At 45.6% G+C, this 23454-nt stretch overlaps 1 long non-coding RNA gene across 1 annotated transcript; it reads right to left on the bottom strand.

Moving 5' to 3' along the window:
• Positions 1-234: 234 nt before the first annotated feature.
• LOC120095203 (uncharacterized) lies at positions 235-7129 on the bottom strand. Its single transcript, XR_015632213.1, has 2 exons — positions 6847-7129; positions 235-1777 (listed from the first exon to the last, which is right to left on the bottom strand). It is a non-coding gene; the product is annotated as an uncharacterized LOC120095203 (long non-coding RNA).
• Positions 7130-23454: the final 16325 nt, after the last annotated feature.

The raw sequence follows: 23454 nt of genomic DNA, 5'->3' as shown, positions 1-23454 counted from the left end.
CCCTGCCCCACAGGATGCTACAATGTAGCTCAGTCAGGCCCCAACTCCCACGTCTCCCAGCTCAGCCTCCGGTTAGCATCTGCAGCCACGGTTATTACTTTTGTTTGTTCTTCACAGCCACCTTTTAAAAATGTGGCAGGCATTAAATCCCCCCCCCCCCTGCAAGCTTTCCCCCACCCCCCATCCCCAAGTAGATGCAAACCCTGAGGTTCAGAGTAGTCATGTGACTGACACTTTTCTATTTCTTGGCCTCACTGAAGCTGGGATGGTTATTGCTTTTATTCAGACTGCAGGTGCATGCCTGCGTGTTAAAAGGACCCAGTGGGGGAAGGTTCGTCCGTGCAGCACTATGTGGAAGTGTGGCAAGACAGAAAGAGATGGTGAGCTCCTCCTAACAGTGAAATCAGAGGAAGAAGCTTGTCTGGGTAACTCTAGGTTTTGTTGACAGGAGACAGGAGCCATCTGTATTTGAAGCGCCCTCCCAAGGGAAGTAGCTCGTGCAGATTGCATGCACGAAACACACCAGACATCGGATCTTTAACCTGGGCTTTTCTTGAGGAGCTGGCATTCTGGGAGTTCAGGGTGAAATCAGCAGAGAACCAGGACAAAGACGGCCAATCCATTCAAAGTTGACTCCTGTTCCCTGGTCTGGTGGAGTCTCTTATCTACCTTCTCCCTCTTAACAGGGGGAAGGTTTGCAAACACCAAAGCCACTTAGCCTTGTATCCCTTCTCACCCATTTGGGTGACATCTCAATATAAGCTTAACCCAGAACAATCAAACCGTGAGCGGTGTGCAGATGCTTCCAAAGTGCATGTGTAGACTCTCCTACAGAGTGATGCCCAGACTCGGTCCTGGGGCATATGTGGTTCCAGTCATTGTGCCTGTACTACAGGTACAGACAGCTATCGGGCTTCAGGAAGTGGCTCTGAGAAGGTAGATAGGACTGAGGTCATGTGCCAGGAGACTGTCCTTCCTCATGTCCTTCCACAGCACTCACCTTAGGTGCATTGTGTCATCCTGGGCGTCCCTTCCTCCCTATCAGGAACTCCAGCCGCACTTCTAGTAAGATTTCCTAGACATTTCTCTAGACAAGTCCCAGCTACAAGGCACGTGGTGATGGTTCTTTCCAAACTGGCTGGTTTTCTTGCGTAACCTGCTTAGGCTGCTTGGCAGGGTGGCAGTAAATCCTGAAGTCGTGTCCCCTTGTCACATCCTCATGTCCTCAGACAGCAGCCTTATTCATCAGCGTCTGGTCCTTTCTACCGGGGTTGTTGCTGTAACCCGCGCTGGTCTGCCACCTCTGAACACTTTCCTTTCTGTTACTTTCTAGAATCCTCTAAAGCAAGGCACACCACGGGCTGGAGGCGTCGCTTACTTGGTCGAGTGCTTGCATTGGATGCACGAGGCCCTTGGTAGGCTGGAGAGATGGCTCAGTGGTTAAGAGCACTGACTGCTCTTTCAGAGGTCCTGAGTTCAAATCCCAGCAACCACATGGTGGCTCACAACCATCTGTAAAGAGATCTGATGCCCTCTTCTGGTGTATCTGAAGACAGCTACAGTGTACTTATATATAATAAATGAATAAATAAATCTTTAAAAAAAAAAAAAAGAGGCCCTTGGTTCGGTCTCCAGCATGGCGTAAGTGCGCACACGTGCCTATATTCTCAGTCCCTGGGACGTGGAGGTAGGACTATCAGATGTTCAAGGGCATCTTTGGTTACAGCAAACGCAAGGCCAACCCGGGATAGCTGGGATTCTGTTTCACTGTTCAAAGCTAAAACAAACGGCAATAAAATGAAAAATGTAAACGGCAATAAAACAAAGGCAGATTACAGTGGTCCCACCTCCCACTTCAACTTCTAGTTGCCTGTGAAACAACACGGAATCCTGGCGTGGACCAATCTGTGGCTGTTTGCGTGCCCCATGCATTGATTTCCCTTCATGCCTTAGGGCGTGATGTCCGATTCAGTTTAGAGGGGTTCTTTCCACAGCAGCAGAGGCTGGACATTTTCCCCAACTCTCCTCGGGCTCGTTTAGTACTGGTGAGCCATGAGCAGAAGGTGTGTGTGTGTGTGCGTGTGTGTGTGTGTGTGTGTGTGTGTATACGTGTGTGTGTGTATGCATGTGTGTGTGTATGCATGTGTGTGTATGCATGCATGTGTGTGTATGCGTGTGTGTGTGCGTGTGTGTGTATGCATGTGTGTATGCGTGTGTGTATGCATGTGTGTGTATGCATGTGTGTATGCATGCATGTGTGTGTATGCGTGTGTGTGTGTGTATGCATGCATGTGTGTGTATGTGTGTGTGTGTGTGTATGTGTGTGTGTATGTGTGTGTGTGTGTGTGTTCCAGGCTCACACCTTGAAGGGCTAAGCCCAGCCCTGTGATCAGGAGTACACAGGGTGGAATGAGGAACCACAGATGACAGCCACCTGGATGGCTGAGTCATGCGTGACATCTAGGTCATGCGTGACTAGGGAGGGACCTGGATGTTGCTCAGCTTGATTAGCATCTACAAAAGGGAAGCTGACCTTTGTGGTGTTCCACTGTGTCACCACGGTGTGACCTGATCTGTCCGAAGACTCATTTTCTGCCAGTTAAAACTGCCGCCTTTAGCTGGATGTGGTGGTTGTGGTGGTGGCAGCGGGGGAGAGGGCATGCCTGAAACGCCAGCACTTGGGAGGCTGAAGGAGGAGGATCATGAATTTGGGGGTTCCAGGAGGGTCTGGGTTACATAGAAAGAGCCCGTCTCAAACAAACCCAAAAGAACAAATAAAGAAAACCTTTTACCTTTTAAAGCCTTGCTTAAATGCTACCTTTAAAAGATTCGTTTATTACTTATGTGCATCTGCGTGTGTTTATGTGCACCACACTCATGAGGCTGGAAGAAGGCATCGTATCCCCGGTAGCCGGAATTGCAGGTGGGTGTGAGCCACATGCTGTGGGTGAGGGATTCGAACCTGGGTCCTCTGTAAGAGCAGCGAATGCTCTTACCTGCTGAGCAAGCTCTCCAGGACCCAAATGCTACTTTTCATTTAGTCTCCCAGAACCGGCCCCTACCTCTTTGGGCTTTTGCAGTGTGTCTACGTTAAATCCATTTGACATTTAATGCTTGGCGTTCTGGTTGGTTGTGTGTGCACAGTGACAGAATGGTCAAGAGGTGTGAACCTTAGAGCCAGACTGACTGTGTTCGAAGCTCAGTCCTGCCAGTTAGCATCACTGAGACCTTCAGTGATTTACATCCCGCCCCGCCCCACCACACCCACCCTGACTTCACTCCACCTCCTGACCCCCACCCCTCCCCCAACTCATGCCAGCCCCACCCCCACTTTACCCCAACCCACCTCTCCCCCACTCTCCCACTCTCCCCGACCCAACTCCCACCTGTCTCTCCCCCACATCCTCCCTACTCCTCCTCACCCCAGAACTTACCAGGGCACCTAATGTGATACTTGCTTGCTTGCTTGCCAGACTTTTTGTATCTTACCTTGAAAATGAGGTGTCAGGAAAAGACACCCAGTCACACGATCACACAGTGCAAAACCGAAGGTTCTAGGAACCTGGGGGCCCTTACACGCTTTCCAGGTTGCCCCTCAGGTAAGCCTGACAACAGTTTTCTCCTGAAAACTGTTTCTTGCTGCAGGGGCAGAACTCTCTGAATTGGGGAGGGGCTGCGTGCTGTTTCCAGAAAACTGTGCTCCCCGTTGTTTTTACGCACCCGTCAGGATGATCTTACAATTTTATTTTTCTGCTAATGTGATGAATTGTTTCGGGTAATTCCTTCTCTTCAGTGCTGGAGATCGAATGCACTGCGTGGCTGAGCTGCACCCCCAGCGCAGCTTGATCTCATTTAGGATATTAAATCACGACTGCACTCCTGGAACTCAGCCTAGATGTCCGCTCGGTTCTATTCGCTAATATTTTATTTATAATTTTCCATTTGTATTCATGGTATGCGTGTGTGCATGTCTCTCTCTCTCTCTCTCTCTATGTGTGTGTGTGTGTGTGTGTGTGTGTGTGTGTATGTGTGTGTGTGACAGTGGGGACAGTGGGGACAGTGGACAGTGTCTTGCTAGGTAGTCCTGGCTGGCTTGAAGCTCAGTCTCTAAAATGATGAATCCCCTTGGCCCTGCCTCCCTCCCCAGTGCATGGGCTTGTCCCACCCCACTCAGATGCATCTGCTCTCATAATCAAAAATTACCTTTCTTCCCTTAGGAAACCATTTAGTTCAGTCCAGTTTTGTCGCTACCGAGTCTGCATCCGCTTAGGTAGGCATAAGGGCCCAGCCCAACATGACTGACCCCCCGCTTCAGATGCCAGTCACAAGTCCTGGATAACTCATGCTTCTGAGGTACTGCTTATAAATCCAGCGTCTCCACACCCCACTTCAGGTTTGGCAATTTGCTTGAACGACTCTAAATCAACTTTACTGCTGCTTACTGGTTTATTCTAAGGTGGACCCATGGAAGCTATGCAGGACACAGTGGTATGGAGGATGGGGCACAGAGCTCCCCTGCTGGTACCCCATCCTCTCAGCCAGGGAACGGTCCCATGCAAATAGTAGATCTTCCTACTTTGATTAACAAAATCAAGATGTCCAGAGGCCTAGGTTCCAGGTGATTTTTGAAAAGTTGACAGTTAACATTAGTAACCATGTTTAGAATGATATAGTTAGTATTGTAAATATTATAAACTATATGCAATGTTATTTAAATATTTATTAAACACTAGGATTCTAAAGATTATAAATATATAATTTACATATAATATATTTATGTTATAGAATTACATAAATATATAAAAATGTATATTTTAGAGATTCAATATATATACATTGTCTCTTGATTAATGTCTCATAGCTTTAATCTCATTTTGGTCAAAGAACATTCTTGAATGATTCCAGCGTTTTGAAATTTCTAGAGGCTTTCTTTGTTGGTGTATATTTCTTAGAAGTTGGATTTACTTCTTTATTGATTAATATAGTATTGGTCTTTTAATGGGATTATTTAATCCACTTAAATAAAAAGGGTATAGTTGGGCTTTCTTATCTAACTCATTTGTTGGGTTTGTACTACAAATTGAACTCAGGACTTTGCACATGCTCTCCCACTGAGCTGCAACCCAAGCTCAAGCCCAAGTTGGGCAAACGCTCACTATTTTTTTTGTCATCATCTACTTTATTCTATTTTTCTTCCTTTTTTTGGTCAACATTTCCTAGTGTTTTATTCTTTTTCTCATTCATTTTTATGCATTCTTTTCCTTTAGCCACCATCTCGGCAATTAGATACTATGTAACTACATTAGTTACTCTTCTGTTGCTGTGATAAAATACCATGACCAAGACCTACATACAGAAGAAAGATTGTACCAATAGAATGTTCATTCATTTTGATCCTAGGTGTAAAGAGGTGGGGCTGCTTCAGACCTGTCTGAAGTGGCTGACTATGATTTGCCCTGTGCTCTAGCAGAAGCGTGGTTTTGCTAGCTGCAGATAGTTTCTGCAATTGTGTGACATTTGGAATTCTGGGAGCTTTTTCAGAGGGAATATAAATGATAGGGCCCTAAAAGGCATGGGGAGGTGGGTGGGGGGAAGTTGTTGTTCATTTAATGGGGGTTGGTTGTGGTCTGTTAGTAGCTGTAGTCAAAGAAGAAATAAAAGGAAAGAAATCAGATTCAGGAATATCTCCTCCTCATTTTCCTCTTTCTCTTATCTAGTTTTAGAAGGCGAAACTGGGAGGATCAAGGGTGGTAAAAAGAAGAACCCACAAAGTAACAAAGGCCGGCTACAAAAGATTTTATGGCCTATGGTTCCAGAAAAATAAGACTCCCATTATGACAGGGAGTCATGACAGCAAGCAGGCAGGCAGGCAGGCAGGCAGGCAGGCAGGCAGGCAGGCAAGCAGGGATGGCGGCTGAAGCAGGAAGCTGAGTGCCTACATCTTCAACCACAAATATGAAGCAGAGATCATGACAAAAGTGGGACCAGAGTATAACTCTCAAAGCCCGCCCTCCAGTGATGTACTTCCTCCCAAACCTACCAAACGGCACTTCCAACCGAGGACCAAGTGTTCAAATCCCCAAGCCTGCGGGGGTGTTTCTCATTCAAACCACTACAGCAACACTGACTTATTTCAGTCTAATATAGAAGATTACATTCTTCAGTTTCTCAGTAACGCTAAAAACTGCCTTCTTTAGTCCCTTCTTCATCCGTGCTGTTGTCACATGGTCTTGTGTCTATGCACACATTTAAACTCTACAAGGTGTCAGAACTGCTGGCTGATGCCACATGCAGTGCTTATGCTCAGTCCTTCCTGTTACTAGGGCCTTTCCTCTTGCCTGTCCATGATTCTGTCTAGAGTGACACACTTTCACTATGCAGATCTGTGGCTGTGAAATTATCTTGCAGACTGTTGCTTACTGCGTTATAAAATCAGCAAAAAAGAAAACGAATAGAAAAACATACTAGGTGAAAATAGTGAGCCTTTCTCTTTTCTACCTTTGCTATTCAATGCATTTTCAATTGATGACCAGCGTCACGTCTCACATAGGGTGAGAGCAAAGAAGCTGTAAAACACTGATTGAAATTACTGAATGAATCATGCGTATCTATCTATCTATCTATCTATCTATCTATCTAACATTTCCCCTAATATATATGTATCTCATAGTTTCTCAGTATTACTTGAAATACATATATGTATATTAATATATGTAATATATACATATTATATATATAGATATGATTCACTCAGAGAAAATATAATTGCCAACAGAGTATTATGAACAGAATGTGACACATATACATTAAGCATTAAATTGTATTTAAAGAATCAAAATTACTTACCATCCAAGCAGATGGCTTTCTAAAGAAATGTGTCTGACTTCTCGCTATGCAGTCTCGTCATTGGACCTCCCTGATTGCCCCCATCTGCGGCCTGCTTTCTTTCATCTTTCCAAGGTGCCTAGCTCAATTCCATTCAACTCTGCTCAGGCAAGCGGAGCCAGGGGCTCCAAGCCAGGCTTCTGGCTTTCTTAGCACTGAGGCCCTTTCTCTGTGGCCCTCATCAGTATGTCTTCCTGAGGGCTGTTCCCTGAGCTGCTCTGGAGCCTGGGAGTCTGGCTGCTCTGAACGGTGCCTGTGCGCGGCATCGGGGCCTCCCTCTGATGGCATTGTTTGTTAGCTGTGTCATGGTGTCCTGTGCTAATTAGGCCTAGGGAGGCTGCTGGCAGGATGCCCTATCTGGCAACTGGAGCCTGAGCTGTTGTGGAGGGAAGACTGAATATCAAATCTGAACGGTTAGCAATCATTAAGCACGCTTGTTGTCAAATCTCTGTGGGAGAGTTCTACCAAGTGTGTCTTATCCATCCTCACGAGTCTGCAAAGAAAACTCTTATTCTCCAATTTTATCCTTTATTTAGTGGTGTGTGTGTGTGCATTTGCACACGCACAGGTGATTCCAAATGTGTGCTTGTGGAGGCCAGAGGTCGACTGTGTGTTGAACAATCCACCTTGGTTTTTGACAGAAGGTCTCTCACTAGGACTCTGGAACTTTCTTTTTGGGCTATGCTGCTTGGCCAGATGGCCACAGAGATCTGTTTGCCAGCACTGCCCCAGAGCAGGTACCGGTCACAGTGCCTGGCTTTTTAAAATGTTTTTCTTTTTCATTGCTATTACTCAGCGTTGTGACACATGCCCTTAATCCCTATACTTGGGAGGGAGAGGCAGGTAGATCTCTATGAGTTTAAGGCCAGCCTGGTCTACATGGTGAGTTCCAGGACAGCCAGAGCTACATAGTGAGACCATGTCTCAAAACAACAAACAAAACAAAACAAAAAACAAAACAAAAAACCCAGTTTATTTTTGTGTATGAGCTTTGGCTTGCAAGTGTGTATGTTCGCCACATGTGTGCCGGCCTTGGAAGTCAGAAGACAAAATTAGATCCCCTGGAATTGGAGTTACAGATGGTTGTGAACATCTTGTAGGTACAAGGGGACCGAACCTGGGTTCTCTGTAAGAGCAAGTGCCCTTAACCACTGAGCCATCTCTTCAATCCCTGCCCGTGCCTTTTTACATGGGGGCGGGGGCGGGCGGGGGCGGGGGCGGGGCGGGGCGGGCGGGGGCGGGGCGGGGGCGGGGAAGGAATTGGATTCAATTCCTCTTGCTTGCATAGAAAGCGCTTTACGCTTGGATCCATTGTTCCAGCTCTCACTCTTCAGTTTGAAAGAAAGACCCAGAGAAGTGTTGTGTTCATGGTTACCCCACCAGGAAGTGAGGAGAGGATCTGGACTAGCATTCGCTGCTGCTGCTGCCGCCGCCGCTCTGCAACTTGGTAGTTCCGGGTCTCTCTGCAGGAACAGCAACTGGATTGGACCTTGGAGCGTGCTCAGACCACACCCTCTATTCTACTGATGTAGAGCCCGAGACTTGGAGCAGCTTAGTGGCATCGCCAGTGCCACGCGTCAATGAACGACAGAGCCTGCGCTTTATCTGTTGTATCTGGGTCTTATCTTGTCAACTATCCTGTGCTGCGCTTGATGGCTGCCATCTCCCATGGTGGAGCTTTGGCCTTCCTGTGGGCTTGCTCAATTTGCCAATCCCTGCCTCAGTTGTTTCTTCTTACCTAGAAAGGTGAATAGTTCTCACCTCAGATTGTCAGCTGTTGCTTCTGGTTTTTAAGCTGAAGTAGTCGGGTCTGCCCAACACCTTCATCCTGTTGTTTTCTCCCACTTGTTCCCACCTCGGTGGTGACACAGAGGAACGAAGGTATTGGCCTTGACTCAGGGGTCAGCTTTCTCTCCAGTAGCTTCAGACTCAGGTCTATCTTGGGCTCGTGGTGGACCCAGGAGACTGCACCCGTTTTCTGGAAGGACGCTAATCTTCACTTTCCTTAAGGTGACTTGGTCTCTCCTCGTCTCTGGCACTCATGGAGTCAATGTGGCACAGCTGAGGACACAGGAATATCTGCTCCCGGGACCTGGGGACAGAACCTAACCTGGTCAGAATGAATTGATCTTTGCTTAGCTATGCAGCAGGTGACTCTACACAGTGCCTTCTGTGCTTTGACGAGAGTTCACAGAGTGGTGTGATGAGGGATGTGGGTACTGTTCTGATGACTAATGCTATGGACCAACTTGACTAGGCAAATGGATGTCAAATAGCCGGAGGGAAATTATTTAGGTGTATTGTTATGCACAGTCTGGAAAAGGCCGTGTTTTTCAGTCCTGGAATGAGTGAGTTTAAGTATAAGCAAGAAAAAGTAAAAGGTTAAAGACAAAGTGGTAGGTAGTAAAACATCATGAAATTGGGCTTTCACTTTGTCTCCTCCACTCCCAGTCACTCCAAACCACCCAGCTTCTGCCTGGTGCCTCGCCATCTCCAACTTTGCTGCTGCGGCTCCCTCTGCTGGAAGCCGCTGTGCCATCTTTTCATTGCTCCCTGCTTGCTTCTTTCCCTCCCCCTTCCTCGCTGACAGGATCTTAGGCCAGGGTGGTCTTGAATTCACTATGTAGCAGATCTTGAACTTCTGACCTTCCTGTTTCTTTCTCCTGAGTGCTGGGACCACATCCCGCTAGCTCTGGTATTTCGGATGGGTCTCAAGCATCGTTTTTCTTTAGCCTTTGCAGAGCGGCTTTTGTTCAGAGTCAACCATTCCTACTGTGTGTGGGGAGGTAGGCTGCACTTTGATTTCAGGAGGTTCCTTGAGCCTCCATTATGCATTTCCCTGCTGTGTAGACCTCTAGTGTAATGCAGAACACTTGCTCTCCTTCTGGGAGTCTGCAGTCTTGGTTTATGGCATGGGCATTGTGCCTTTGTGGTCATCTCCCATGCTGAAAACCTTTCATATAGACATTTCACAATTATGTGACCCACTGGCCGGAGGTTGAATTGTATCCTGCCCGATTCCACTGAGCGAAGACTCTTGGAAGTGCGTATCCAAGATGGCTTCTAGATGGCTCTGTGTGCCTTTCCTCACTGTTAGGTTTGCTTCTGCCCTTTCGCTGTAACCTCATAGCCGCACAAATAACTATAGGCTGAGTCTTCCATAGAAGTCACAGAGCTGGCATGTCTTGGGACTCCCCATTGCACGTACCGCATGCCTCATGCAGAGTTCTCACATCAGGAGCTCGTGCGTCCCATTGGATTTATTTATGACTTTGTCATGAAGGGTGGGTCTGTTCTGTCCACGCTTGTCACTCCTCGGTTAGCAGGGCATTGAGTTCTGCTGCTCAGCAGAGGATAGTCTCCCATTTATACATCCTCGGCATCACCTCCAGAAGCCGCAGTGGCCACCCGTTGCCCTGGAAGGATGTTAGAACAGGAAACTGATGCTGGGGTAGATCTGAGCATCTTTTTCTCTGGGAGCCTCTGAGGCAGCAGTCTGCCTTTCAAGTCTTCCCTTCAGGGGCTGACTCAGATACAATGAGATGCATATCGGGCACATTTGGAAACCAGCCTAGCTTAAGTGTCTCATTCTCCATCCCACTGATTTCTTTTATTTGGAGGCAGGGTCTCATTGACTGGTCCTAAACTCACAAAGATCTGCCTGCCTTTGTCGCCTGAGTGCTGGAGTTAAAGGCATTGTGCAACAGTGGCCAGTTACCCATATTGTTTTGGTAACCACTATATGGGCATAGTTTCCACAGATTATATCCTTACAAGAGTGACCCCTATCGAGATGGCCGAAGTCTTTGACTTTTTGGTGGGGATGATAGTTGTGTGTGTGTGTGTGTGTGTGTGTGTGTGTGTGTGTGTGTGCGCGCGCACGCGCGCGCATAGATGTATGACCATGCACGCACATACACCACAGCATGCATGGGGTCACAGGACAACTGATAAAGAATCTGTTCTCTTCTGTTACATAGGTTCCTGGGATTGATCTCACACTGCCAGGCTTAATGTCAAGCGCCTTTAACCACCGAGCTGTCCTGCTGACACAGACGTGGCTTCCTGCCAGAGAGCATAGTTGTCTCAGTGAGATGCAGTTGACCAATTGAGGTCTCTTTTGCAATGAGTAGTTTGCTTGGCAACACCACACATTAATAGCCCTACACCATATATGCATGTGTATATGGGGAGCACTAACTGGAGTTAGTAATTGAAGGGGAGGAGGAGAAAGAGGAGCACAAGGACAAGGATGATGATGATGATAAAAGGGAGCTAGGCCTGGCAGGTATAAACCTGGGTAGTGAGGAATGGATATGATCCAAACACATTGTGTCACGTATATGATCGTTAAGATCCATTTTTAAAAATTTACAAATTCTTTTTTCTTTTTTGAGCTGGGGATGGAACCTAGGGCCTTGTGCTTGCTAGGCAAATGCTCTACCACTGAGCTAAATCCCCAACCCCAGTTAGTGATCAATCATGAACAAGAACAGTAAGTGCTCTTAACTGGGCCATCTCTCCTGCTCCTCATTTCCTTTTCTAAAGATTTTATGGCTTGTGGTACTTTCTCTTGCATGTTTATAAAACTTGGAGCCATCTTTACGGAAACCTAGTCATGATTTCCACAATGTAGATGTGAAATGCCCTTTGGGAAGTGGCAATGCCTTCTGCACAGGACAGTGCCCAGGTGACTTATTTCTATACACCAACATCTTCCAAGATATGTTCCTGGAAAAAAACAAACAAAACCATGGAGTCGGGCTGGAGAGATGGCTCAGTGGTTAAGAGCAATGACTACTCTTCTAGAGATCCTGAGTTCAATTCCCAGCAACCACATGGTAATGGGATCTGATGCCCTCTTCTGAAGACAGAGCTACAGTGTACTCATATATAATAAGTAAACAAATCTTTAAAAAAAGAAAAAAAACCCAACCCCCCAAACCATGAAGCCATATTAATAAGGTCTTGTTCAAAAGTGAAAAAGCTTGGGGATCAGCATACTAAACAAAGTTGAGCAAGTTCTAATTACTTCGGGTCTTCCAGGAGACTTTCCATAGTGTTTATATCGTGTGGAGACTCCAGTTCAAACTTCAGACCTACTGGCTCATCTCTCACCCCCTTCTCAGGATCACACTGTAGCAAAGCTTCTGTACATAAAGCATTCCACGGTGTCGTCATAAACCATTGGGGGGCCTCTCAGTGTACAAATAAACACGTATCCCTGTACAGTCACACACGGTGGGGTATGAGAACAGATCACCTTATTTCAAATAGAAGGCACACAGGTTCACAAAGGTCAGGTAGACAGTTAGCATCTGTGGTAAATGGCTTCTTGTAGGGGAACGAAGAACTAAGCAAGTATTCTAAGAAACCCAACGTAATGGCGGTTGCATTTCTCCTTGGCGAGTCTTTGGATTTGACAGCTTCACTAGCTCCCTAAGCTAGACTTGGGTTTGACATCTCCTATAGCTTCAGGGCATTGTGACTCTCAGATCTGAGTAGTTCTTCCAGGCTCCTAATTTGTCATCTTTGACCCAACATGTCCAGTTACGACTAACGCATATTATTAGTTACTTGATAATTATTTATGGACAAGCTAGTCTTTGTTGAGACAAACAGACTCACAAAAAACAAGCCCCAAACCACATCCATTTACATTTGAGTATCACTGTTGTTTTCTATAATCCATCTGTTTGTGAGCAGTTACGGATAGGAAAGAGGGACACAGCTTGGGGTACCGGAAAGGCACTCCCGAGAGAAAGGGAGTCTGGTGTGGCGCTCCCTCGCCACTTTCTAATCCTGCACCACTCTGGTGCAGATTCCGCAGAGAAGGCGAGACCTGCAGCTCCCGGCGAGACCTGCAGCTCGGGGCAAGATAGCAAAGCCCTAAGACCCTGCGATGAATGGAGTGAACGCCGGGTAACAGCGCCGGTAGGGCGGGGCCGGAAGTGAGCTGCGGGCGGAAATCCTCTGCAGGAGCCTAAGCTTCCTCTCTAGGAGTGTGGAGGTCTCTGCATCTTCTTGGTCCAGGTCCAGTGGAGGGAGCAGGGAGCCCATCAAGCTTTTGGGAGACTTCTTAACTTTGGTGCTGACAGAGCCACCTAGTGAGACCACTGCCCCGCTGCTTAAAACAAAACAAAATAAAACAAACAAGCAACAAACAATAAAACAACGAAGACACCGGAGCACAGTAGGGCACCACCTAAATCGTCAACAGTTCTCTACCCCTTATTCCCCCCCCCCCCCGCATTGAACGGAAAATTTTCAAAGTCACTTTATTTCAAATTGTGTGTTTTTTTCAGGTGCACATGTATTTTAATTTTTTAAATTTAATTATATATTTGTGTATATACACATGTGCTTTTAAATTGTATTTTATTTTTGTGTGTGTGTGTGTGTGTGTGTGTGTGTGTGTGTGTGTGTGAAGTGTGTTGATGACCCTGGAGGCCGGAAGAAGTTGTCAGACCCCTGGAGCTGAAGTTATTTGTGGTTGTGGGCCACCCGGTGTGGGTGCTGGAATGGAACTCAAGTCTTCTGTAAGAGCAATCTGTACTTATTCTTAGCTAACACTATAGTGTATATGTATATCCATATTTGATTATATACATGTACACACATATATTCTGAGAGTCTATTTTGCATGCAACACACAGAGGAAACATCATGATGATGATGATGATGATGATGATGATGATGATGATGATGATGACGACGACGACGATGACGATGATACTAGAATGGTTTCACCTGTGAAGCCTCTTACATTTGAACCTAGACTGGTGCTGTACTTCAGTTCTTTTTGTCCCTTCACACCCTGGGCACAAGCATACAGAGCTGCCCCTCTACATCCTTCTCCGACTCCAGTTGGCTCATCCGTTGACTCAGTTTCAGGTTAGCCAACCTTTACGCACTATCGGATCTGCTCTAAAAGTAGCGAAATTTGAACACGTTTACAACTGCCGAATCTGGTGGAAGGAAGAACTGTCCAGGTTTAACAATGTGTAACATCTAATACAAGAAAGAGTGTGGTGAAATTAGTTCATTTGGGGTGATGGGCTGTTGATGTGTATAAGCCCACTGAAGAGTTGCTTGGCATTTTAGAGCAAAGCCATTTACTGTGTTCGCCACTCTTACTCATGGCTTCCCACTTATGGAAAATTTAGTCTAAGCAAACAATACCAGAGAAAGGAAAAAGAAAAGATAAATTTCTGAAGTAATTTAAAAAGTTTCACACACACACACACACACACACACACACACACACACACACACACACACACATATATTCTTTCTGCATGTACACCTGTGCACCATGTGTGGGCTTGGTGCCAGTGAGGCAGAGGAGCTTGTCAGATCCTGTGGAATTGGAATTATGTGAGGTTATGATCCACCATGTGATGCTGGGAATTGAACTAGATTCTCTGGAAAAGCAGCCAGTGACCTTTAACCATTGAGTTGCCTCTCCAGCCTTCTGAAGTAATGTTTACAATGGACAAGTGTTGATTTTGATTGCTTAACTTTCAGTTTGATTTTTCCTGATTTTTAACACAAAAGTTCCTCTCCTCCTCCTCCTCCTCCCCCTCCCCCTCCCCCTCCCCCTCCCCCTCCTCCTCCTCCTCCTCCTCCTCCTCCTCTTCTTCCTGCTTTCAGAAATCAGCTAGCTACCAATGCATGTGTAGTGTGGACACATGCCCCAGGCCTGCTCAATCAGAATTTTCCAGCCCAGAAAAACATTAAAGCAGGAAGTGAGGAGCCAGGCTACAAGGGTCTCAATTCTGCCTCTGCAGCTCAGCAAGATCATGAATTTTAGCTTATTACATTGTAGCCTCTCTAGGTCAGTGAATTGTTACATTGTAGCCTCTCTAGACCACTGGATTGTTACAATGCAGCCTCTCTAAATCAGCAGATTGTTACATTGTCGCCTCTAGGTCAGCCGATGGTTACATTGCCTCTCTAGGTCAGCTGATTGTTATGTAGCTTCTCTAGGTCAGTGAATTTGTTTGTTAGTAAGCAATACTTAGTGGAGTTGTCCGGTGGGCTAATGAAGCAGGTGGATGCCGAGGCGCCATTATTGTTTCCTACCTTCATGTCCTAGATCAATGTTTCCCATGTCTCTTTTCACTCTGCTTTTTTCATTCTTTCCATCTTCTACATATTCCAATATCATCTATTGCACTGTCCTGAAAATTGCTCCGTGTCTTTCATAAACTGGAAGTATTCTGAGAGCAGGACTTTCTCTCTCTCTCTCTCTCTCTCTCTCTCTCTCTCTCTCTCTCTCTCTCTCTCTCTTTCAAGCCTTGGGTCATGAACACAGTTTCTCTTCCAGAGATGATGACCTTCCATTGCTTCAAGCAAACAAAATTGAAATCTAACGTAGCAGGGGAAGCTGGAAATCTTTGAAAAAAAAATGCAGCACACCTTGGCAATTAAAGAAAAAAGGTAAACATGGGCCTGGAGAGATGGCTCAGAGGTTAAGAACACTTGCTGGTCTTGCAGAGGCCCAGATTTGATTTCCAGTACTTACATAGTGGCTTACAACTGCTGGTGACTCTAGTTCTGGCAGTTCTGATACCCTCTTCTGACCTCTCTGTGCTCCTGCACACACATGGTAAACATAAACTCATGAAGGCAAACACACACACATTAAATGAGCATATAAACAAATCTTTTAAAAAGTAAATATAACCATATGGAATTAAAAATTCTCTTGTAAAAAGTGGTTAATCCAGCCGTGCATGGTGGTACATGCCTTTAGTTCCAGCATTCAGGAGGCAGAAGCAGGGTGATCTCTGAGTTTGAGGTCTACGGGACTCCACAGAGAAACCCTGTCTTTTTTTTTTTTTTTTTTTTGTTCTTTTTTTCGGAGCTGGGGATGGAACCCAGGGCCTTGCGCTTCCTAGGCAAGCGCTCTACCACTGAGCTAAATCCCCAACCCCAAGAAACCCTGTCTTGAAAAGCAAGCAAGCATAGTTAATCTATGAGGATTGCAACCCTTTTCTTTTTAAAGTCCCAAACTCACTGCCATTTGTGATCACATGATTTCCAGGAACAGACTTATACTTAAGACTCACTTTCTAAATTACTGCTCCCTTTTCCTGCTTTGTAGGTGAGCTCTTCTCATGTGGATTAACACCTTATTATGAAATAGCCATTCTCTTCAAAGAGATCAAATTTACCCTCAGGATATCAGCTCTCATTGTGCAAGCCCAATAACTCAGGTGCAGAAATTTATACATTCAAAGTAGAGCGCTCTCTCTCTCTCTCTCTCTCTCTCTCTCTCTCTCTGGTGTGTGTGCATGGATGCGTTCATGCGTGTGTGTTTATGTATTCACATGCACACACACAGACATATATGCATGGAGGCCAGACGTCAATGACAGGTCTGTTGAGCTATGGGGCTCTGTTATCTCCATCCTCCCTGCAGCTCTAGGGTGACAGTTTTTTCCACCATGCCTGGCCTTTACACAGGCATGAGGATCCAAACTCAGGTCCCCAACATAGCAACCACTTTATCCACCGAGCCATCCTCCCAACTTGAGAGGAGTCTTAAGATGCTGCAAGACAACTTCTTCATTCAATGCCCTGAGAAGTGAACAAGGCCAGGACAGCTCAGAAGCCCTTTCTATGGGTAAATGGCTGTCTTCTGATGGTGATGTTGGACGCATGACATCGGCATCCATTTCTCCACCATACAAGACTTGCTTGGAACCATGTCAAAATTTCCTATAGTTGGGAAAGGTGGATTTGAACATTAGTTTGCAAACACTCATAGTGCAGATCTCATTTAAAACTCTTGGCCATCAAGACTACAGTTACTCCAAAGATACCCAGTTCTCTGGTCCTGAGATGAACTGTTCCATTTATGGGGCAATTATAGTTACTAGAAAGATTTTGAACAGAGTTGCAGTTGGTTTTTATGTAACACTTAAGTTAGGTTCTGACTCCGTGTCACCTTCTCCCTTGAGGGTGGGTATGGGGCTGGAGAGATGGCTCAGCAGTTAAAAGAATACTTGTTTTTAAAAAATAGTCAGTTTGGTGTTTACCGGATAGTTTGAATTTTGAACCCAGAAGGTGATCAAGGATGAGAAGAAGGACGTGAGATCCAGTGGCGGTATGACCAAGCAGGCTAAAAGCACAGTCTCAGAGAACCAACTTTCCTGGAGGGTTGCTATTATTATGTCTCTCTTTATTCAAATATCTTCAGTGCCTCCCACTTACCTCCCTAATACAGTTCATCCTTTCATAACCCGGCCCAGTTAGATTTTCTACCCACGGATTGATTGTCCCTCAACTAGATGTCTCAGCAGCTGTAATGAGATGGAGACAGATAAGGAGACAGATGATTGACAGGCCGAAAACAGCATTAGATGGAATCAAAAGAAAGGAGCTCAAGGGGGAGTTGATCTTCAAAAACACCTAACTTCAGTATAAGGTAATAGATGTCAATTTTTTTTCTGTAGGGCTTTGGGTGGGGTGGTTTATGCCCGTGGGTCCTAGCACTTGTTTAGACTGAGACGGGAGGAGTGCTGTGAGTGTGAGGTCAGCCTGGGCTACATAGTGGGTTTCAGGCAAGCTTGTATTAAAGAGTGAGACTCTGTCTCTAGAAACAAGCTAATTGTGGTGGTTTGAATAAGAATGCCCCCCAGAAGCTCATATATTTGAATGCTTAGCAGCAGGGAGTGGCACTATTTGGGAAGGACTAGGAGGTGTGGCCTTGTTGGAGTAGGTGTGGCTCTTTTGGAGGAGTGTGTCACTGAGGATGGGCTTTGGGGTTTTTAAAGCCCAGATCAAGCTCAGTCTCCCTCTCAGCCAGCAGCTCAGGATGTAGTTCTCAGCTACTTCACCAACATGATTCCTGCCTGTATGCCACCTTGTTTCCAACCGTAACGATAATGGACTGAGCCTCTGAAACTTTAAGCAAGCCCTCAAAAGCTATCTTTTATAAGAGTGACCTTGGTCATGGTGTCTCTTCACAGCAATAGAACACTGGTTAAGACACAAGTGAGAAGTCAGCATGGCGGCATGTGTCTGAAATCTTAGAGCTTGAGTCAGAAGCTGAGTAATCAGGAGTTTAAGGTTATCTTTAACTTGGAAGCCAAACTGAGGCTAGCCTGGTCCACATGAGACCCTATCTCAAAAACAAAACAAAACACACACACACACACACACACACACACACAGAGAGAGAGAGAGAGAGAGAGAGAGAGAGAGAGAGAGAGAGAGAGAGAGAGAGGGAGGGAGGGAGAGAGAGAGAGAGAGGGAGGGAGGGAGGGAGGGAAAGAGAGAGAGAGAGAGAGAGAGAGAGAGAGATTCTTTTTGTTTGTTTGTTTCACTGTTATATACTTTTTCCTGCACTCCCTCCAATCCCCCCCAAAAAAGGTAGGAACTTAGGGATGCTCCCTTACTCTGGGAAGTCAACAAAATGACACTTGATAATTAAAGCTATTGGCTCCTGCTTTCATTATTTTTCTATTGCTGCGACAGAAACATCATGACCAAGGCGACATAAAAAGGAGAGCTTTTAATTGGGCTTGCAGTTTCAGAGGGTAAGAGTCCACGATAGTACACCAAAGGTGTGGTGGCAGGAACAGCCGAGAGCTCACATTTTGATCTGCAAACAGGAGGCAGAGATGGAAGACAAAATGGACCAAGTCTTTTGAAGCATACTTCCTTCAGCAAGGCCAAATCTCCAAACAGCCACCAACTGAAGAACAGGCATCCAAACCTATGAGCCTATGGAGGTCATTCTCATCCAAACCACCACAGCTCCTTACAAAAGAAGATGGTGGCTTTGAGGAGTATGTGTGAGTCACAGAATGCTAGGTAAATGTTGACCCCAGGTAGATTTGGAGGTCAGTTCAGGAGAGGACATTGTAATAGATCCTTTTGCATGCATGACATAGCTTTAAAAACATTGATTGTGTGCACATGTGTGTTTGTATGTGTGTGTGCATGTGTGTTGCATGTGTGTGTGCCCATGTGTGTGTGTGTTTGTATGTGCATGTGCATGTGTGTTGCATGTGCGTTTATGTGTGTATGCACATGTGTGCTCATGTTTGTGTGTGTACCTGTGTGTGTCCATGTGTGTGTGTTTGTATGTGCATGTGCATGTGTGTTTGTGTGTGTGCCCATGTGTGTGTGTGTTTGTATGTGCATGTGCATGTGTGTTGCGTGTGTGTTTATGTGTGTATGCACATGTGTGCTCATGTTTGTGTGTGTACCTGTGTGTGTCCATGTGTGTGTGTGTTTGTATGTGCATGTGCATGTGTGTTGTGTGCGTGTTTGTATGTGCATGTGTGTTTATGTGTGTATGCGCATGTGTGCTCATGTGTGTGTGTGTACCTGTGTGTTCACTTGAGCACATATATGCACTCAAGACTGGAATGGCAAATACGTGTAGGTTACATGTTAGTTTGTGGGAATCAGTTCTCCCACTCCACCACATATGCCCCAGGGATCCAACTCAGGTCATTAGACTTAGCAGCAGATGCCTTTCCCCACTGTGCCATCTCTCTGGCCTGTAAACATCTTTAAATGGAGGAAGAACTTACTTTGGTTCATGAATTCAGAGGGCTCTACGGGTGTTCACTTGCCCCCCTGCACTTGGGCATAGCAGTGGCAGTGTGTGGATGGAGGAGAGATGCTCACAGCAGGGAAGCTGAGAAAACAGAGAGAAGGAAAGGACACAGGAAGTGGTCAGGATAAGATATAGTCCTGAGGACATACTCTCAGTGACCTTTTCTAACAAGGCCCCACCTACTTCCTTGAACTACTTCTCAATAACACTGTCATATACATGCATGCATGTATGTATGTATGTATGTATGTATGTATGTATGCATGTATGTATTCATTTCTCTCTCTCTTTCTTTCTTTCTTTCTTTCTTTCTTTCTTTCTTTCTTTCTTTCTTCCTTTCTTTCTTCCTACCTACCTACCTACCTACCTACCTATCTGGAGGAGAGGACAAGTTGACATCCAATGCATTTCTTAATCATTCTCTATCTTATTCTTTGAGGCTGTGCTTTTCACTGAACATGATGCCTACTGATTCAGGTAGAATGGTTGGCCTGCAAGTCCCTGGGATTCTCCATTTTCCTCCTCCCCAGGGATTATAGATGTATACCACCATGAGTCTCCTCCTTCCCCTCTTCTTTCTCTTATCCCTCCTCTTCTTTTTAATGTGGGTTCTGAGAGCCAACTCAGATTCCCATTCTTGTACATAAGCTCTGTACTGAATGAACCATTTCCCCAGCCCCAGTGTCATGAGTCCATTGTGGGAGCCATTCATACATTAGGTCAGAACTCTCATGATCTGGTTGTCTGTTAGACATGACACCACAGCTGCCCTCAGACATGTCTTGTGCTAATCTTTAGGTGTTATTCTATCTGATTAAGTTGATAATTTAAATTAGTCACTATAGGCTCTTTGCTGGTATAAATCCTGTCTAGATGCACTTTTCAGGTTGGGCACTTCTGACCAAATAAAGGGATTTCAATATAGCTCTTTTGGGGGGCGGTGGGTCTCTTTCCCAGAAATGGGTCTCTCTTACCTATTCCCTTATGCCCATACCTCCGTGATTACTGTGGTGGGCATGACTGGGCATGTCTGTGGTAGTGCTCCACTTTCCTTCCCCCTCTTTGGTTATTGTGACAGGGTCTCCATATGTAGCTCTGCCTATCCTGGAAGTCACTATGTAGACCAGGCTGGCCTTAAATGCATTGAGCTTCAATTACCTCTGCTTCCAGGGTGCTGGTTTTAAATGCGTGCTCCATTACACTCAACTTAGTGCTCAGCTCTCGGATGTCTGGCTTGTGACAACCTAGGTGGTCTGAGTTCAGAGAGGCTCACTTTGTAGGGAAGACTAAATGTTACCACCAACCCTTTGGGGCTGGTTTATTGTAAAAGAGAATTCGACTTAGAATATTGACATCGTAGACTTTAAAACTGAACGCTACCTGAAATTCAAGTCTGGATCCTTGTTGTTACTAGTGAGAGGAAGAGGTTAGGTAATTTGGTCGAAGTTACCTATCCACTAATCCATAGCAACAAGAGAAGCAGGTCTGGATCATGTGGGAGAGGCCGTGAGAAGACCTTTGTGAGTAATTGATATATTCCTTACCTTGGGTGTGTGCATATCGTTTTGTTTTGTACATATGTCAAAACTTACCTGATTATGCACTTCAAATGTGAGCAGTTTATTGCACACCAACTATACCTCGATAAAGCTACTTAAAATGCTATCCATCCTGTCAGAGGCAGATCAGGGACTCTACAGCACACATTTTGTGTCTTGGGGCTCCCACAACCCCTTATGAGCCCCAAGGTGTTTTTTTATTTTTAAATCAAATTCTATTTTACATTGTAAAAATGTGCTTTTCCATAGTGCCTATAAAAAATCCTATAGGGGTTGGGGATTTAGCTCAGTGGTAGAGTGCTTGCCTAGGAAGCGCAAGGCCCTGGGTTCAGTCCCCAGCTCCAAAAAAAAGAAAAAGGGAAAAAAATCCTATAAAGGGGCTAGAGAGATGGCTCAGCTGTTAAAAACACCGGCTGCTATAACAGAGGACCGGGGTTCTATCCCCAGCACCCATATAGCAGCTCACAGCTGCCTGTAATTTCAATCTCAGGGACATGACATCCTTTTCTGATTTCCAGTGATGCTGGATGCACACAGTGCCTGGGTAAGCATACGGGCAAACCACTCACACACAAAAAGTAATGAAAACATTTTAAAAAATTCTATACTTCCAAGTTATCTAGGATGAAAATCAATAACACCCTTAAAGAAAGATGAACGGCCATCACTAGTTCCAAGGTGACTTGTCTGGTGGGCAGATATACGTGCACTCTGCCGAGTGGGGAGCGAGGAAGGGCCAGGAGTCATCTTGCCTTCTTTTTCTTTGTTCATTTCTAGCTGTGCCTCTAGAACACGCTCCCAAATGAATTTAATTTAGGCCAATAAAGACAAGGTGGACTGGGGATGTAACACAGGATTGAGCTTTGTGGCTGTGCCTCGTGGCTACCACTGGGCTAAAATAGTTTCTAAATAAGCCCTGGTTGAAGAAGATTTTTCGAGAAAGTTCCAATCCCACCCCCCGCCCCGGTCTCTGAGTCAACACGCCGCATGCCAAGTGTGGATGGTTTCTAGCCATCAAATTTTCTTTTTGGAGAAGGGTGTGCCCAGTCTCTACTTTCCTTCTGCTAATCTGCCCCTGACCAGTGAGGTGCCTGCTGGCCCCACATGGTTCCTCTGGGGAATATTAGGTATTGGTAGGTCTTGCAGGGAGGTATTGTTTGTCTAAGAGGAGTGGGGAGAAATACTCATCATCTAAGAGGCTCCCCCTCCCAAGTTTCTGTTTTATTTTTACATTTGCAAATGCAATATGTACTGATGAAAACTTATGCCACAGAATCATATGAATGCAAACAGGAAAGATGTGGGCAGCGGCCCAGGGAGTCAGGTGACTCCAACTCCATTTATGTCTAAGGCAGAGCGTTGTTACAGGAGTAGGTGCTGCGGACCTGATTAAAGACCTCTAAGGCACTCACGTACTCTAAGACATCGCTAGTCATCTATGACAATGGGGACCTTTGTCCCCTCTTCTGCAGTTGTCCGAAGTCATTTGGGCTGCTCTGCCAGACTCTGCTCTTGGAGGCTGACCCTCAAAATTCACCTCACCCAGGCCAAGCTGCCCTCTTTATTGCAGACTAGAACAGTGGCCGGCCACAATAGGAGACTGAGGGCAGGAAGAGAGACATCTGGTGTTTATTCTCCAAGAGCTCTGTCCTGGCAACAGCTGAATCTCTCTGAGAAGACTCTTCTCCACAGAGGACCAGCTCTCCTTCCTTTGGGCGTTGGTAATAGGGATGATTTTCTCACATTTGTCTCTCCAGACTTTCCCACATCTTCTGGTGACTCTTTTAACAGTAGCCAATTTCTAAGAAATTACTTCATGGAATTTCCTGCTTCAAAGCAGTCAGATAGATCCACCATGAGGAAATGAACCCCTTAGGTCCCACCTTCCCTCCCACACTGTAAAAGAAGCACAAAGGCAAGAGACATGTCTTTAAATTCTGCACCCCCATTCCATGGTGCAGTAGACTAAACTACAGAAGCTACCATATTCTATTGAGATGATCGTTGGCCTAGGTGTTGAAGGACATTGCAGCTTGTGTGGATGGCACGTCATCGTGCATAGAATAGATTTTATTCTTTGGTGACAAGATCTGTGGCACTGCAAATTGCATTGCATAACGGTTTAGGGCTGTGATCTAAGTTTAGGCTCTGAATCACACCCTTTTAATGATGACGAGGACACAGGATACTCGTGATGAAGAGGACGATGATGAAATCATTGTAACAGAGTCATAGAAAGATTAGCTATTAGCACTATACTCCTCTGACTTGTGGCAAGGTAAACTGATTTGAGGAATGATCTCTTTGTTGAGGTACAGCGATGGACTCTAATCTGAGCGGCATAATTGCTTGAGTGTGAGTAGATGAATTCGCTAGTGTAACCACCATGCCTATAACACCTTTACAAAGATTTGTTGGGTGTATAAACAC

This window comes from Rattus norvegicus, chromosome 10 (genome assembly GCF_021556685.1).
Source record: "Rattus norvegicus strain SHRSP/BbbUtx chromosome 10, alternate assembly SHRSP_T2T, whole genome shotgun sequence".
NCBI lineage: Eukaryota > Metazoa > Chordata > Mammalia > Rodentia > Muridae > Rattus > Rattus norvegicus.
This window is presented reverse-complemented; position numbering and strand designations above follow the sequence as displayed.